The sequence below is a fragment of the Dermacentor andersoni genome, chromosome 7 (assembly GCF_023375885.2).
Source record: "Dermacentor andersoni chromosome 7, qqDerAnde1_hic_scaffold, whole genome shotgun sequence".
In the NCBI taxonomy this organism is placed as follows: domain Eukaryota; kingdom Metazoa; phylum Arthropoda; class Arachnida; order Ixodida; family Ixodidae; genus Dermacentor; species Dermacentor andersoni.
The window spans coordinates 73,024,860-73,042,157 of NC_092820.1; the positions used below are offsets into that span (position 1 = coordinate 73,024,860).

The 17,298-nt window shown below is 46.8% G+C and overlaps 1 protein-coding gene across 1 annotated transcript in view; it reads right to left on the reverse strand.

Moving 5' to 3' along the window:
* The window catches only part of LOC129385850 (uncharacterized), a 32,810-nt gene extending 30,407 nt beyond the window's left edge, over positions 1–2,403 (reverse strand). The window contains exon 1 of the mRNA XM_072289477.1: positions 529–2,403. The gene's annotated coding sequence lies outside the window, so the exon portion shown is untranslated. The remainder of the gene's footprint in view (positions 1–528) is intronic.
* Positions 2,404–17,298: the final 14,895 nt, after the last annotated feature.

Consider the following 17,298-nt stretch of genomic DNA (forward strand, 5'->3'; position numbering starts at 1 on the left):
TTGCTTGCACCGTGAAATCTCTCTCCCACGTTTCGCGCAAAGACCGCGAAATATAAATCTATAACGTGGCAATACGCGGTATATACAACGTGGACTACGTGCTGGTCAGGTGGTTATGGTTAATATTCACCGAGATTGTTCCTAAAGGCTGGATATAGAGTTGCGCAACAGATGGGCCTACGCAAACAATTGAAATCGTCGTATTCGAAGGTGCCCTAACAGTGACTATAGGCCCGCCAGACATAAGTATAATGAAAAAGTTAGTTAAGCAATCACTACAAACTAATTTCTGAGAAAGAACACAAGAAAGACTGCATGCTGCCTCAAATTGCGGGCAACAGCGTATAATTGGCTTCATGCACATAGAAGGCGTCTTTTTTTTCCTTTTTAATCAGCGCACGAGACTTGGGACACCTTGTATAGGCTTGAAATAATTTGCACAAAATTTCGAAACACGAGACATGCGTACATAAATCCGTAACACGCTGAAAGTCACACGCAGAACGCGAATTAGTTGCTGAAGCTTACAGCGAGCGTATGGTTCGGGGCAGCTGGAATGGTAACGGCCGCCGCTCCAGATCTGCCGGCGACTTCCTCAGCGATGTCATCGTCTGTAAATACAGATATAAATCAATTACAATTAATAAAAAGGCAAGCATCGCGCGGAGATTTCTATGCGATATCTTATGTAGACCACTGGCAAAATTTGCAGCTACCTTTATTTAGTGCAAGACTCGGGAGCCTCGCCCCAGACCGGGGGGCTGGAAAACTAGTGTTCCGTTTTTTTAGTAAGCATGCCCGTGAGCTCGAGATCTCGGCGGTGTGGTATGCGCCGCTGTGATCTCGGAGGCCATTGTCTGTCCACCCACACCAAGACAGCCGGCTTGTTTAGCGTTTCCTGAGCGTGTTCGCTTGCTGTCTCAAAAAAAAAAAAAAATGGAAAGTGTGTTTGCTTTAAACAGGTGTGCGAGAGTAGAATATTTTGGCCACGTAATCGCAAAAAGATATTTCGCTAGAACTATTTCTAAGAGATAATTTAAGCCAAACTTTATGCAGGACATATTGTGAGCGAAGACGGTCGCCCACGGTCAAAAAATCACTTGCGCGCGAAAAGCATTGCGAATTCCGCCCCTGGACCATGAAGTGTCGCTTTGGACTAATGGCGTTCGGCAGCTGAGGAGACTGTCACGTAAGAATCTTCTTGCCGGCCGACAGCGACTATATTCAACGCGTTGCTGCTCCTGCTGTTATCGGTGCCATATAAGATTTAAAAATGGGCTTTCACGCAAGTTGAGGGGCACTTACCTTCGGGTTGAATGGCGAATAAGACAACGACGATGAGGCCGAAGATCAGGCAAATGACGAGGAAGACGCCCACGACGGCCCAGATCCTGCCGCTTTCGCTATCTGCGCTGGTTGGGTAAAGCGAGGACGACAGCTCAGTGGAATACGTTGCCGGGCCTGCTGGCAAGCCACCTTATAGAAGCAATGCTTTTCTTTGCTCATGAAAATGATGAAGGGAGATTGTCTATTTGGCGCTCAATAATAAAGGACGGGAAGCACTGGCATCGTTACAGTTGGCTTGGCCACATGCAATGGTTTAACTTCGGGCTACATAGAGCAAGACAGCCGTAGCGGCATACTATATTTCCTATCACTTTGTTTTCTTTTTTCTTTTTCAGATGTGTGACTTTTTTACTGTTTAGTGAGACAGCCGGCTGTCTTTGACACGAGCCAAGCATTCACGTGATGCAAGCTACCTTGACAATTTTCTTGCGTGATATTTTCTTCGGGCACGTCATGTATCCTTTTGGAACATTGAAAGTGCGGCATGCTATCGCAAACATTGTACTGGTCTGATCACCAGAGGCCTGCAGCTGCTTATACGCTGTTGTTCCTATCAGTAAGGTTGCGCTGCCACTGCCAGCGTCGTGTGGTGTTGCACTAGAAATGAATATGTAGACACGTAGGGATAATTTTGAGGCGCACCCGATTGGCAATAAGGCGATGCAAGCTAAGCTAGGTACCCACTTTACTTCAGCACAAGAACAATACGAAGTTCGCAATGGCGTAAAAAAGAAAAAAAAAACACTAGAACTGTGCAGAACCCACGCACAGTGGCAATCGATGTCACGTAAATCTTTTCGCTAGCACCTATCTATCTAGCATTGCTCGGGGTTTTGCAAAGCGCTAGCAGGTGGACTAATGTACTTGTGTAAACTGAGTGCTTGTGTGTGGGGGTCACGGGCATACGTCTCTGCGACGACAGCAACACGTCGATGACTTCGCTGAAGATTGTCGTACGGCGGCGACGGCATGATCTATACTCCGGCCGTTCGACGTGAGCCCACGACGCGGCGATTGCTGCTTTCTACGACGGGTATTGGGACGAGCGTAAGCAAGAGGAACACGTACTGTGACGTCTACAGCGACTACGTGTCGCCAATGGATAAATGGTAAAGCGTAATTACCTCGGGCTATGAGTATCTCGGTATGAACACGGCACAATTTCTGCGTAGCGTGCTACGAGGAAAGTGCTCAGGAAAATGGGCCGGTAGGGGAGATAGTGCGCTACCGTAGCTTCCACAAGGAATGAAGACGAGCGATCGGCACAGGTCGCCCGCGCCGAGCGTTTCAAAGAGCTGGCTGGTATCGGAACGAGAGAAGTAGGAGTGCGAGCGAGTACTTTCGCTAGGCTCTAATAATTTTTTTCTCGAAGTGCACGGTATATGTTCGGCATTTAAAGGAGGGATGGCTCATCGGCCCATTAAGGGTAATGGAGATGAGGAATTGAGAGATGAGGACAGGGCCAGCCACGAAGGAATGCTTCCGCGCACCGTTACTCCATGCGGAGAATGTCCCGATTCCGTAGCAAAGGCAAACAGCGCTTGTAGGCCACTGTCGGCCTCTGCGGAGGGACGGACCCGCTCCTCGAAGCCGGCCACCTGCCCCCAGTGCTTTCGTCGTAAGACTGCATACTTTGGGCACTCCCACAGCGAGGGCCTGCTGGTTGGCGCGGTTGCCGTTTTGCACGCTGAGCAGCCTGTTTGTACGGGCGGTAGCTCTTCCGCCGTGTTGTGCGGAAGACGTATTACGTCACTCTGTGCCTGCCACCGTGCATGCGAGCGTATCCGGCGGTAATGCGGTACCGATGTGGGTCATGTGCACGAGTACTTGACACGCGCGCGACGAGCATGCAAGCAGTGGATCTTCCTTCGGCGTATGTTGTAGGTGTTCACGGAGCTGTTGTCGTCTCTGTCGTGGACCTCGAAGCGCACTAGACACAGCTGTGATCTGGAGCGTGTTGCCGCGGGTAGAAACTGTACTGCATATGAAACCTTTCTAATTTCAGGACGTTCAGCTCGCTTTGAGGGGCGGGGGGGGGGGGGGTTGCATTAAGCCTTGCCAGTAATGAAAAGTGCAAACATAAACGGCCTCACGGCGAGATCCGGGCTGCTGCGCTCGGCGGCCGAGGGTTTCATTACACGGTCGGTTACTCATTATTTTCTTTTATTCGTGCGAGGCCAGACAGGGGCCTACCTATCTATCTGCCGCAAAGTGCCAAGAATGAGGCAAATAATAATTCCTATGAAAACTTCTCTTTTGAATTCGAATCTGCAGGCAAATCTGGCAGGCAAATCTACCACGTAAGCTATACTACGAATATCGCATTAGTCGAACAGACTGGCCGTAGTTCCTCACTGCCTACGGTACTCCGCTGCCCAGCACGAGGTGGCAGATTCGACCCCCTGCTGCATTGACCACATTCCAGTGGTGACTGACTGCAGGAAGGTCCGTTTAGCTAAATTTTGAGCGCCACCCCTTAAAACGGGGCCTCAATGCTGTGTTACTTTCGGACTCTAAACGTCAGCAATGATTCCAATCAGTAATAAAACTTCAAACATTGAAAGCATTAGTGAACGCGCATTTCTTGCAGTGATTTCGCTGAGCTGTGCTCATGAATGACGACGTCAACATCCGTTCCCTCTCCACACCGCGTTCTCGTACGTCGCACTACATGACATCAATGAATTAAACTTCAGGTGTCTACTTACGCTGGTTTGTCTGAAAAGAAGCAAAAGCTAAGCATTTCGCAATGTTAACGACATACACTGCATATATGACATCCGGACAAGGCATACCGCGAGAGCACGACCATGGTCCCAAGATCGTTAACAGTCAAGTTATCGCACAACACCTTTGTTTAGACACATTAGGTAATGTATCATTCAGAGTGTATATTTCGTAAATCACATTGTTTTCGTGCGCTAGATAAAAGCCTAACTCGCCACTTTGTATTCGTGCTGCAATCAGATTGATCTTCCTTTCAGATAAAATATCTGACAACATCGTCTGGCCCTAACGAATGCATATTGAGACATTTTATAGAAATTTTAGATTTGGGGACGTTTTGCTATGAATTTTACCCACGCACCAATTGTATACAGCGTAAGAAGATACAGCTTCAACTTTATGTCGACGACTGTACATAGAATCTGAGATTTCGTGTACATACATGGTGTCATAGCTACAGTTAAGAATTGCATGACATCAGTTATAAACCAAGTAAATAATAACCACAAAAACAATACTGGACGCTACCTTCTTCACGATTCCTGTTAATTGTGAGCACTTTCGTTTTCAACCGCATAAACCGCACCACTTCTTTTTTGTTGGTGCTTCATGGTTATGTTGCGCTCAGTTTTACAAACACGATATTAAGGAAGGACAGGACGTGGGCGGACGCAGCGCAAACTACCAACTGTTTAATACTGTTAAAGAACGCGCTTATATACAAGGAGATGTGGTGCGGGGGGGGGGGGGGGGTTACATATAAAAAGATATGACAAGGTGACGACATGTGATCATAGTTTGGGTCAGGCATACATCGTTCACATGCACCCGTTCGCACTGGCAAACTCGACCTCAGCTTTGATAAGCGCGATAGACGGAGTGCTTACGCACATCTCTTTTTCTTTAGCTATCGCAAGCGCCTCCCATATTTCTCGCTCCGTTTTCGTTTTTGATGTTCCAATGACTGTGGTGCTTTCTAGTAGCGGGGAGCATTTGCATTGTTTGCAATGTGCGGCCAAGTTGCTAGGTGCTGTCAGAAGTTGGCACGTGTATTTGTGCTCCCGTAATCTATCATTTAGACAACGCCCAGTTTGTCCAATGTATACTTTCCCGCAATCTAGTGGGATTTTGTAAACAACTGATGTAGCGCATTGCACGTACTTTTTCACGTGCTTAGTCTGACAGACCGTAGCACTGGGGTTGGCCTCTGTGGGTCCTGCGTTCACCCTCTTGCACATGCCTTTTAGTTTTTGCGGGGCGGAGAACAGAACTTGAACATCATGGCGTTGGGCTGTCTTTCTTATTCTATGTGACAAGCCATGGATGTAAGGCAACACCACGCGTTTTTTCAACTTTTTCTGTGTTTTCTGCCTTTTCCTGTTGGCTCTGATTTCGGGCAACAAGTTTTCACAGATTTGCACCACCATGCTGTTCGGGTACCCACTGTTTCTTAAGCGGCTTACTTGCAAATCGATGCTCTCCCTCACAGCATGGCGGCATGATTTTTCAATTGCTTGACTGATGCAAGCCTTGGCGATGCCTCTTTTTATGATTTTAGAGTGGCAAGAGTCATACCTCAGAATTTCTTTTTCTCCTCTGGTTTTGTAGCACCAGCAGATGTGGGAGCCTCTGAGCCTAATGTTTATATCAAGGTACTGCAATCGACCATCGGTAGGAGTCTCGTACGTGAACTCTAAACCTTCATGCGCTTTTTTGAACATGCTGATAACAGTTTCTACGCTAAATGGGTCGGTTTGGTTTTCTTTCATGCACACCAAATAATCGTCAACATATCTGAAACAGGTAGTTATGTTAGTTTCTCCAAACAAGGCGGCAAGTTTTCTGTCTCCCACACTCAAAAATAAGTCGGAAAGCACGGGAGCTATACAAGAACCAATAGCAATGCCATCCTTCTGCTCATACACACTGTCACCATATTCGATAAACGCACCATGTAGATAAAGTTTTAACAAGTTCACAAAACTAGAAATACTGCACTTGCACACGTCCTGAAATTTGGTGTAGCCCAGCGTGTCGATGGCTTCTTCTACTGCTTGTACCACCGCTGGCCTCGGGACACTGGTGTAGCTGGTAAAATTTGGTGTAGCCCTCGGGACACGCTGGGCTACACCAAATTTCAGGACGTGTGCAAGTGCAGTATTTCTAGTTTTGTGAACTTGTTAAAACTTTATCTACATGGTGCGTTTATCGAATATGGTGACAGTGTGTATGAGCAGAAGGATGGCATCGCTATTGGTTCTTGTATAGCTCCCGTGCTTTCCGACTTATTTTTGAGTGTGGGAGACAGAAAACTTGCCGCCTTGTTTGGAGAAACTAACATAACTACCTGTTTCAGATATGTTGACGATTATTTGGTGTGCATGAAAGAAAGCCAAACCGACCCATTTAGCGTAGAAACTGTTATCAGCATGTTCAAAAAAGCGCATGAAGGTTTAGAGTTCACGTACGAGACTCCTACCGATGGTCGATTGCAGTACCTTGATATAAACATTAGGCTCAGAGGCTCCCACATCTGCTGGTGCTACAAAACCAGAGGAGAAAAAGAAATTCTGAGGTATGACTCTTGCCACTCTAAAATCATAAAAAGAGGCATCGCCAAGGCTTGCATCAGTCAAGCAATTGAAAAATCATGCCGCCATGCTGTGAGGGAGAGCATCGATTTGCAAGTAAGCCGCTTAAGAAACAGTGGGTACCCGAACAGCATGGTGGTGCAAATCTGTGAAAACTTGTTGCCCGAAATCAGAGCCAACAGGAAAAGGCAGAAAACACAGAAAAAGTTGAAAAAACGCGTGGTGTTGCCTTACATCCATGGCTTGTCACATAGAATAAGAAAGACAGCCCAACGCCATGATGTTCAAGTTCTGTTCTCCGCCCCGCAAAAACTAAAAGGCATGTGCAAGAGGGTGAACGCAGGACCCACAGAGGCCAACCCCAGTGCTACGGTCTGTCAGACTAAGCACGTGAAAAAGTACGTGCAATGCGCTACATCAGTTGTTTACAAAATCCCACTAGATTGCGGGAAAGTATACATTGGACAAACTGGGCGTTGTCTAAATGATAGATTACGGGAGCACAAATACACGTGCCAACTTCTGACAGCACCTAGCAACTTGGCCGCACATTGCAAACAATGCAAATGCTCCCCGCTACTAGAAAGCACCACAGTCATTGGAACATCAAAAACAAAAACGGAGCGAGAAATATGGGAGGCGCTTGCGATAGCTAAAGAAAAAGAGATGTGCGTAAGCACTCCGTCTATCGCGCTTATCAAAGCTGAGGTCGAGTTTGCCAGTGCGAACGGGTGCATGTGAACGATGTATGCCTGACCCAAACTATGATCACATGTCGTCACCTTGTCATATCTTTTTATATGTAACCCCCCCCCCCCCCCGCACCACATCTCCTTGTATATAAGCGCGTTCTTTAACAGTATTAAACAGTTGGTAGTTTGCGCTGCGTCCGTCCACGTCCTGTCCTTCCTTAATATCGTGTTTGTAAAACTGAGCGCAACATAACCACGAACGTTCACCAACTAGCCCCCTTCATTGCTTTACTAAATCGTTGGTGCTTAATAGCTGGAACACCCTGCAGATAGACCAGCAACCAAATGAATTATACCTGCTAAAGAGACACTAAAGCCAAATACTGAGTCGACGTGGACTGTTGAACTATCATTCCAGAAACCTTGCAGCGTTTGATGCGTGCCAAGAAAAGACTTAGTCTACGAAAAAATTGCGTGTCTGAAGGGTACGCACCCCGATACCGCAATTCAAATCGCCCGCCACCGAGTGGGGAGTGGTTACGTTGCATGCACCATCACTGCCGTCGGTGAGCAAAACGGCGCACGACAGACGGCGCTACTATTTCCTGTGCTCAACGCTAACGCGCGGCCAAGGAGAAATTTAGCCGCTGCAGCTGCACTTGGTGAAGCGGCGTGACCCGTTCGGGGAATCCCGCGACATCACATGGAAGGAGTATTATCTGCCACTTGCAGTTTACGTGAGTTTCGCGAGATAATAAAACCAGCGCAGCAGTACGCGATAACGAAAACACTGACGCGCGAAAGCGCGGGTGGCTCGGCGTGGAAAAAAAAAAACGAAACCTTTCGAACATGCACGGCGTTGTCGAGGGTAACGTGAACGAGATCTCTTTCCTAAAATATCAAAAAGAACTGAACAAGTAGCATTTTCCTTCGTCTTATGATGCAATATACAGTGATCTATTTGCTACTGATGGTTGATTACTGGTGACGGAACTATAATGACTGCCTTCGTAACTGGGCTAGTACTTGAATGTCATGGGGGTGTATGCTATCATGCCCTGCTTTTACGTGCATTTCTCGGTCAATAAAATTCTGTCCTCGATAATGTTGTCACCTTAGACGTTTTTGAATACAAATCTATCAGTTTAGCATGAATCTGTAGTGGACAGTACTCATAGAACCCCGCGGTGGAAGAAGAACGGCATACGAATGGCCGCTTATCACCCATGTTCCAGTGGCATGGTGGAACGCTTCCGCCGTCCACTGAAAGCAGCACTTCGTGCCGATAACTCCATGATTCCATGGACAGAGCGCTGCCTTTGGTTCTACAACGTCTTCGCACAGCTCCGAAAGCAGTTGCACAGTGTTCCTCAGCAGAACTAGTTTTCGGCACGACACTTCGCGTACCCGGGGAGTTCTTCGCCTGAGAACCGTCATCTGCTGACCCACAATCTTACGCCGACCACCTTCGCATTACAATAGCCCCTGTTATACCACCGCCGCTTCGTAGCGACCACAGAAATGTTTACATGAGCTTATCTTTACTTCATAACAGTCACGTCTTTATCCGTCACGACGCTACTCGCGCTCCTTTAAAAGCTCCTTACGATGGTCCCTTCAAAGTCCTCCAGCCTGACGCCAAGTTTTTCACACTTCTTATCAATGGACGCGAAGAGACAGTTTGCATCAACCACTTGAAGTCAGCTCGTCTAGAATCTGGCAGTGCCTTCTCCACAACTTCAACCGCTCAACGGCACGGCCTTTATCGCTAAGGGGGGAGCCTAGTAGTGGTACTCATAGAGCCCCGCAGGGGAAGACGAAGAGACTGGACTAGCGCTGTCAGGCATATAGGCTCAACGATGGTAGTCGCGACATCAACGAAGTCATCTGTTTAATAAATGGCACTTCTTTGTGGGCCTTCTGCTCCTACAACCTAATATTTACCTTTAGTGTCATTTGAATGATTTTTGTTTTCAGGTCGTCTCCATACGTTTAATTTAGAAATGAAAAAGTATGAAAGAAGGTACAATGATGCATTTTATGGCTATGGGCGCTCTATATGCGGTCTAAATACATTTTGACCAAGTGAAATAGGTGAGTCAAATTAGATGAACCTCCACTTTTTATTTTGTCCAGGCATTGCCCGATTAAACAGCAGTTCAAATGAGCTGTCTTATCAGCAGTCAAGATTTAGAATACAAACAAACGCAAAGGTTTATAATCGAATGATGCGATTAAAACCTTGACACAATATTTCATATCCGATATAGGGCTGAATAAATGGTGCTGGCGCAAACGTTGAAGACCGCACGTTCACTCAAAGATTCGCCATACGTGAAGTGACGTCTGATGGACTGCAGTGTCCTAAGTTCTACACCGGCCCTGATGCGATCCAATAAACAGGGATTAGTGAATTTCTCCTTAATTAGTAGCCTCAGTTTTGATATCTCTTGCTCCCGACCACATTAGGAATGAGGAAAGAAAGGAAAAAAGAAAAAGAACCATTTGGGCTTTACGGGTCGCGCGTACGGCTGTTGCACGTGTCATGCATAAATTATCAAGCGCTTGCTTACTTTCAGACAAATCCGTGACGTCCATGTAACCTGCAATTGTAACGGAGGAAGGACACCATGAGAAGGCAAGAACAAAAACTGCACTCTAGAAACAAATACACGCTGCTTCATTCGTCACAAAACCTCAACTAGTCACACTCCGTAGATAGTGTCGTTATTTGGTTTATTATTAGCGCTCCACCCAAGCTTTAGCCATTGCTTCCATGCTCGTATTTAAATGACATGAATTCCACAGGCTTCGCCCATTTTTAGCTACAGTTGCAGACATACAAACTGTTACCACAGCTGCACAAATAAGCCGGAAAAAAGTGAACAATCTGTCTTCTGCGCACAGCTCAAATCATGGATAGGTCATTGAGAACTAATCCAGATGTTGATCAATCAAAACTTGATTTGGAAGTGGCGGACTGCCACTCAGGCCGTTTCGGTAGGATTCTGTTGCGTTTTGGTATCCTGCTGGAATTCACAGCAATCGTACAGGACGCTTTTAAGTACCACTTACATTGCGGACAAGCATTTCTCGTGTATTCGAAGTGCGCCAGAAAAAAAGACTTTTGAAGGACAACTTTTCAAACAGGCGAACGATAAATTCTTTCAGAGGAAGATTTGCTCGAACTCTAAACGTGTATTGATGGAAAATTCTGTTCTTTAGGCAAACGGAAAAGCGGTGTGAATGAAGTATGCTGCATTCTAAACAAAGCGACCATTTTAAGCAGAACTTCAGTTAAAAGACTTCAGTCGATAGCTGCCAAATATGATAAAGCCAAAAGTCTTCGTCAATTCTTTATAGGTGCGTGTGACTGGCCTCAAGAAGTGAATATTATCTCCACTCTGTCGTAACAAACAAAAAAGAAAAAGGAATACTCTAAGACAGGCTTCTAAGACAGACACTAACTCATCTGCACGTTACCTACAATGTTTTGTCCCCTGCTGTTGTCGAAATTGTGCCATTGAATCAATTAGCCGAGAAACAAAGGAACCCCGCAGCCCCATAATAAAATGGCGCCGAAGGTGTGGGCGTCACCACCACAAGCTCTCTCAGCAAAAAATTTTTTCACAGCGTGTCGCGTGAGCGGACCGAATCTCTTATATTGAAATACCCGAGCTTTTTATCTACGAGGGCGAATGACAAATATCTGCCCCTATTTTTTATTAGCCAAAATAAGGTACATATAGGTACTTATAGGTATGAGGAGCCTACTATTCTACGTAACTTACACTGTTTTTCCACATAGTTCCCACACCTGTTCAGACATTTCTCCCATCGCAGCTCTAAATTTGAGATACCCGTATCGTAAAGAATTCGTCTGCCCGACTGTGGAAGCACCGTCGGATTGCTGTCGTGGCTTTGTCGTTGCACGTGAAACGCTGTCCTGCCGGGAACTTCTTCAGCGGACCGCAAGCTTGGAAATCGCGTGGGGCGAGGTCCGGACTGCATGGTGGCTTGTCCTAATTCTCCAAGTGAAATGACAGGGGCTATCGTCAGACGGCGACGCACGCGGCCTCCCCGAACGTTCATTGCCATGCAAGTCTTCACGACCCTTTTGCGAACTCAGAAAACTACCACCTCACACTTCTCGAAGCGAGACTACCTGTCCCCACACGTGGGCTGGATTTCCCTGTGAGTTTGGATGGGCGTTTGTCCCTTGCTCCATAGAAAACGAATCACGCTTCGTTGCTCGTACGCCGTGGACAAGTGAAGCACAACCGACCTTTTAAACAACTGACAGCAGCGCCGTGCCTTGGAGCTATCGGCAGGTAAGGCCGGGCCTATTCCAAGAAAGGCCCGGGGCTGGGAGCGGATATGTTGACTTGGCATACACAGCCGTGATTTGGCTGAAAAAAATTGAGGCAAAGACTTTCTGATTCGGCGTCGTATTTGCAGTTTGACAATCTTGTTCCGCGTTTCTACTGGGCTGAAAGCTGCGTCACTGGGTCTACACTAGACCGTATTCTAGTGCACTTTAGCCAACGCATTGCTCCTCCAATCAACGCGCTAAAGCCCTTTATGAGCAAAGCCTTCGAAAATGGTATATAGCTACACTGGATCTCAGAGGCCATACTACAGGCGCAGCGAAGTGGTTCTCCACCATCAGGTGGCGCCAGTGTCTTATCAGTCGTAAGTTTATTCAAAGAGTTTATTCCATGGAATTGGAAACAAGAGGGGGGGGGGGGGGGGGGCATGACGTCCGGCAGCTATATTCGGCAAGCGAACCTCCTCTCTCACGATCGGCCGCAGCCACTCGCTGCCCGCTCCATGTTTCCCTCTCCCCCTACTTGCAGCGCGCTGGCGGCTAGAAACCACCGTTTGCTATCACGTGGCGGGAACCACTTTTCCAGGAGAGCATTTCCTTCGTGTTGTTTATGGCTAGGCTTCAAGATCGTCGCCTGACGCTCTCTCTTAGTCTGTCCTTCTTCCATAGCTGCATCCATCGTAGCATCGTTCTAGGCCCTAGCAGAGTGCTCTTTATCGTGACGACCGAACAATGAGGTGTATATAGGCGTCACGCACATCGACGCTTAGTGAAAACGCCGACGAGAAAGCTGAACTCAAAGACGACAAAGGAAAGGAGCCACGTTTGGGGCTGTCAGCTGCGTATAGCGGGATAATATCGCCTCAGCCTTCCGAGGCAGCACTGTGCGGATGCGATACCGTGTTTCCTACACGGAAGTGACGACACGGAGGCTACGAGGACTTCTCACAGCTCGTATTCGCGACCAAAATATAGCGCATTCCCTATGACAGAAATATACAAGTATACACCACGTAATTGCATGTAACACGAAGTTTCGTTCTTTTGTGCTGCAAAATACGACGTATAGACTACATGGAACGCGCCGCAAGTTTTTCATCTATGTCACAACCGAACAAGTGGAATTGCTCCATATTTGCGACCGGCAACCGCAATACACCACTTGCTCCCGCCGACCTGCTATATACGTCCCATACTGGAAGCGCAAAGATGCCCAAATAATATATTATTCGACGTAGCCTTACGTCCACAGTTTGTAGTTGTAATTCACGAATCATTTAAGTAAACAACGTCGCAGAATAAGAACAACTGCACCACGAAACGCACGGAGTGGTGTGTCCGTGCGTAGATTCCAAAGCGATGCCTGCGAAGTATGTGACGAAGTATACGGAACTTTAATAAGCCTTGTAGGGCACATTAAAACGAAGCAGATATTGCATGACATTGTTATATGCATGGCTCTTCTACGAAAAGTGTATGCACAGCAAAACATTCATTTACTTACCGGAGAGGTCAGTGACATTGGAGTAGTCCTGTGGCAGGTATTCAGGCACGTAACTCTGTTCGTAGAAGTAATTTTGCGTTGCTGGATCAACTGCAAGTAGAACGGAGCCATCAGTATACCCTATGCGTAATGAAGCTATACAGCACTCCGCCCAGTTCAGTTTTGTTAGAACAAATTTTGTTCACACTATATTGTGGTTCCCGCGCAAAAATACAGGCAACGTAGCTACGGCTGCGCTATCTTGTGTGTTGTTAACAGTAAGACGTTCGGTTGAAAAATACTATGGAATAGCGATTAAGCCATTCTTGAAAAAGTAGAACAAGACAGTAGCAACCATAAATTCAACAAGGTGCCAGAGTTCATTTTCATTTATTTTCGTTTCGCAGCTTTATCGCAGTCAGCCATTTTATACGCATATGTTTACTTAGTACATATGGTGTATTGCTTCATGTTTTATGATCCGAAGTCATCCGAGGTCGCAGAGAGCCATGACACATGTTTTGGTCGTATGTGGTAGTTGAAAAGCACATGACATTCTGAAATGCTTTGGCTTTCGTCGCTTAAAATGGAAAGCGTTAGCGGCTGTGTATAAGACTAATTTATGGCTATATGTGGCCAATGAAAGAAACCTTGAGAGAAGTGCGCATTATTTAAGCAAGGCAAGTGGAATGCGTATAATAATGCGCCCTACCTAAAACCTATGAAGTTGCGAGCTGTAACTAACAGTTGTTTCATATTGCTTGCCTGATCGAAGCACTGAAAAATGCAAGAAGATTGCACATGGATGCAAAAGACCCAATATTGCTCATTGTCATCTTGACCACTCGACAAGCCCCCTCGACAATCCCCCTCGACAAGCCCTCGACAAGCCGAATCTTTGTAATTAGTAGATATATTGCGTGATAAGCGTGATAAGCAAAGCAACAACAACGTCTGAATCCACAAGCTCGAATACCAGACAAATCCATGACCTATACCCATCATTCCTATGGTGGCTGAACAACTGCAGCGCCAGAGTTCCCTCTAGTCATTATTGTGGGGAACTATACGCCCCCTTTACTACACTCTAGCCCTACCTCATTGCCTTTAGGCATTCTGCCACTGGGAAACAGGCTGAAACCACCTCGAGAGTTGCCATGCGGACTATACCGTATCTCACGTGGTTGCATCACTTTAGATGCATGCAGTTTTCTTGACACAGTTGGAGCCGGGACCGCTGTATCCTCTGACAAAAAACGTTGCTATCTTTCTTTTTTGAGGGGGAGGAGGGGCGGAGGGTGTATTCATATCGATCCTATCACCCGCTAATAATAGTGATTGATTCTGGTGATAACGGAGGAGTGACTTCGTATGGCCGTATGAATACGAAAGGTCCAAACAAACACTAAATGGCAGGAATAAAGAGAAATATGCCGATGCCGTCCTGTTTAGGGCAGACAAGGAAGTTGACCGGACATTTTTGAACGATAGCATGGCGCGCGCAGCGTCGACGCATTGATAACGCCCGACGCATCCAGTCAAGCTGTGTCCATGTCTATGCGCGTTTCGAGGACTGTGCGCGCTGCTACACATTCCAGCAGCCAGTCTTGTAAGACGCTGAGCAGATGTGCCCGAAGGCGAGCGGCAAATCTGCTGACGCAACATGGCAGCTGTCGCAACATCGCAGCATTTCAGCATGCCCTACTGAAAACTGTTCCCTCCGCCCATTAGGCTGCGCGTTAACGCGAAGTTACAGCACTGGTTGCCCATTGCGGAAGGTGCACTTCGGTTGCGACAGGCATAGATAAAGATCGCACGAGAAATCATCGAAGCACAACCTAGTTTCTAAACAGGGCAACAAGGGTGTCATTATATATATATATGGCTTCGCTGCTCTTTTCATGTCACGAAAGAAGTGACCCCTGTGGCGGGTTGGCTTCCGCTGATTACAATTTTTTGCGTGCCTAACATGTGTTTTTCTTTCCCGTTTCCCTGGTTAAAAGTGCACTTATGGCTGCGCACAGGAAAGTGAAGCTCAGTTGTAAGTTCAGCTCTCTGTATCTACTTTTTTCTGCCGTCCTTGTGTAACGCGTTCGAAAACATCGATTACGCCACGCCTCTTTTGGCCCAACGCTCAACCGTGGGGGACTTCGGTTGCTTCGTTTCACGCCAGCACTCAATACTGTGCCGGAACTTGTCTCAGTCGTTCACGGAATCTCGCTCACACTCCTGGGTCGGCTGTCCGCAAGATATTCGGATCCTTCTTGAATTCAAATCCCCGACATCGCTCCTACCGACATTGGAGTGACTGGCCCGCGCTGAATGACGTGCACAGAAGCTAAACTGAAAAGCTGCGTCATTGATGGAACACGGACAACGCTGAGAATCACTCACCCATTTTTGGTCCTTTCCAGCTTCTCGGGGAATCAGCAGCGAAGAGGTGGCTCTGGAGCTTGCGTCGACAAACTGGAATAGACAGAGCAACGGGAACGTCGGTGTTTTCCTCTTTATTTCCTTTCTCGTGCCGCGTGTCCCGTGCAGATGTCCCGTGGAACGCTGTCTATCTGGCTGGCGCGTTAAATTTTAACGGTAGCTCAACACTACGAGCCAAATGCCCGAGATGAGAGAAAATCAACAAGCGAAAAAGAAAGAAAGATATAAGGTTTTAATAAATTAGACGGAAGAAGTGCCAATAGTACAAATAGTGATAAAGCGAAATGCGATTGATCATAATAAAGAAAGCCATAGTCTACGCAAGCAAAGCAGATTTTCAGCTAAAAGAACGACACCGAATACAGCAAGAAATTTTAAATATTATTCACCTCTAATTCAGGGAATCAGAATGGTAATACTTTTTCGATGGTGGTAGCCATAAGTAGTTATTTTAAACGTTCCTGTGACTGAAATGCAACGTGTAGACCGGAAAGGAAAAGAAGATTACAGGAAATCTTCAAGGAACACTTATTTACGTGACACTCTTGGATCGTGAAGCGGCAGCAGCTCAAAAGGACAAGTTTAATGAATTCAGGTTTATTTCAAAATAGCATAGACGGGACGGCGCCAGACCAGAGACCCTCTGACGTAGAACTATTCCAGTCTGTTTTTATTCCAGTATCCTGACGTCAAACTACGCAACCACCGATGGAAGCATTCAGCTTTCCCCCGCAGCGTTGTTTCCAGTCGAGCACTCTCCGCGTTTATAGGAGGCCACTTTTGTTTGCTTTCAAAACGAATAGCATTGCACATCTTGCAGGTATTTTTTTTACCTGATTGGCTGACAATAGGGGAGGAATACGCAAGAGTGGAGAGGGTTTCGGTGGGCATGAGCTGGTGGAGCGAAAGTATAGATAAGCGCATTGGGTGCATGATGCAGGCGGCCGATATTTGCCTGCTTCACCTTGCTTAGCTTGCAGTGGCTGATCGAAAATCGCGGCGGCGTGCAACGGAAAGTTCAAATTATTGCTACAACGGATCCTCGGCGAAGACGTGTTGGCAGAGCGATGTCGTAAATGTGCCGAAAGGGCTCGACAACGTTACACTGACGCGCCCGAATGGTTATTATACGCAAATAAATTCATGCTCCTCGGCAGCTCCATGCAGCCAGTGTCTGCGTGATCCATGGGCAGACATGTATTCCTTTAAGAAAGGGGTAGTCTCCGGCTATTCCGAAAATAATATTCACCAGTGTTCGGAATATCAATCCATTTTTAATGCGTACACGTCACTTTGATGGGGCGAGTTTTTCGCAGTTGTGTGACATCGTGTGAAAGACAGGCGAAGTGGGCGCAGCCTGAAAACTTTTGACCAAAGCGGATAGCTTATGGCAAACACGATGTAGAATCGAAAAGAATCATTTTTGTTTTGATTGGTTTAATGATGCATAATCAGTGCGTTTGTGTCATATCAGATGGGGAGTTGTCGCGGTTTTCATGACTTCGCGTGACAGAAATGCGAAGTGGGGGGTGGGGGGCACGAAACGTTTCGGCCAACCATGGCGGCCTGATTGTAGAAATGTAATACAAACAATTTAGAACAGCTTTAGTTTTGTTTGAAGTCCTGCGTTCATATGTTCAAGCGATGCAGACTGGCACACTGAAGAACTTTCTAGAGCTTGTTCTTCCTTTGAGTCCA